Below are 1,621 nucleotides of genomic sequence, written 5' to 3' on the forward strand. Positions count from 1 at the left end.
CATACAATCAAGCGAAAGGACTAAAAGCTTTTATCGTTGGGCTTGAATCGGAAATAATTTAGTTACGGAGTTAGGGGTGATATCTTTGGGTGGTTTCTTAATGGCATGGCTAAAACTATACTAGAAACGGAGTGGTAAAGTTTCGGGTCAATCGGAGGTCGTTTCGCACATAAAATGACGAGCTAAAGGGGGTTCGGGTGGTTAAACAGGGCTCCAGGGGTTTATTCGTAAGTGTCTGGAGGGGGCAAGGGCCTATTTGCAAATTCTAGAAACATTCAGAGCATGCTAAAGGGTAAGGGTGTCGGGTGTATCTAGGTTTACGTGACGAAGGGTTCGGTTTGAAATAATAAAAAGAGCGGGGTTTCTTTTGTAAGAAGGGGCGAATAGGGGTGTTAGGGTGAAGGGGGGGCTTCTTTGGAAAAATAGGAAAAAAGGGGGGGCTACTGGGCAATTTGCCCTGTTCTTCCTCCTCTCTCCCGTGACCGAACAGAGGAGGGAATAGGGGCGGCGGCGGCGGTCCCTCGCCGACCGGCCAGGGCACGGCGGTGGTCCGAGGGTGGGGGAAAAGAGGGAGGGGGGCACGGGGATTCCGTCCCCGGCCTCACCTTGGCTCGGGACGCCGCGGGGAGGTGCGCCCACGGGAGCAAGCGGCGGCGGGCAGAGGCGCTCGTGGTGGCGGCGCTGCGGGCTGGGGAAAGGGCAGAGGCGGCGGTGTGAGCTGCGGGGGAGAGGTGAGCCGCGCGGGGAGCCCATTTATAGAGGAAGGAGGCGGCGGGGCGGAGGGGATTGCGATGGGTCGGCCGGCGGGCGGTGCGGGCGCCATTAATGGCGCTCCGGCCGCTTGCGGCCGTCGCGACGCGGCGTGGCGCGGGCCAGGGGGCGGGGCGGTGCTCACCGCGGCGCGCGCACGTGGGAGCAGCGGCGGATGGCGCGGCGTCGCGGCGTGACCGTGCGACGGGCGGCGCGGCGAGCGGCGCGGCGCGTGGAGCACGCGCGGGGTGTGCACGGCCGAGCGCAGAGGCGTGCGCGCGTGGACACGGGCGGCCGAGCCCGGGGGCGTGCGTGTGCGCAGGGGAGGGAAGGTGGCCGTGGCTTGGGAGCCGGGGCCGGGCGGCGTTCAGGAGCAGAGAAGGGAGGAAAGAAAGAAAGAAGGAAGAAGAAAGGAAAAAGGGAGAAAGGAAAAGAGAAAAGAGAAAGAAAAGAAAGGGAAAAAGAAGAGAGAGGGAAAAGGGAACGCGTCGGCGCCGGTCGCGGCGGCGACCGCGGCCGGTCGGCCACGCGCACGGTATTCGCGCGAGGAGAGAAAGAAAAGGTGTCGCGCCGGCGCTAATCACGGCGGGCGGCCGCGCGTGAGCGACAAGCCATCGAGCGACGCGGAACGGGACAGCGGTCCGGTTAGGGTTAGGGTTTTGTCGTCGAACCGTTTTTACGAATTACTCTAGCGTGTGAGCGGTGCGGGATGGTCAGGCTCGCGTCGGCCGTCGGTGTGGCGGTGAAACGGAGGGAGTCAGGGTTTTACGACGGATAAATTTTTGGTCAGGGCACCTTAACGCGTAATTTAAATTCGAAATTTTCGGGACGTCACACCCGGCTCCTCGTGTTGCCTGTCGTTACTCGCCGG

The sequence above is a fragment of the Panicum hallii genome, chromosome 2 (genome assembly GCF_002211085.1).
Source record: "Panicum hallii strain FIL2 chromosome 2, PHallii_v3.1, whole genome shotgun sequence".
Taxonomy (NCBI): domain Eukaryota; kingdom Viridiplantae; phylum Streptophyta; class Magnoliopsida; order Poales; family Poaceae; genus Panicum; species Panicum hallii.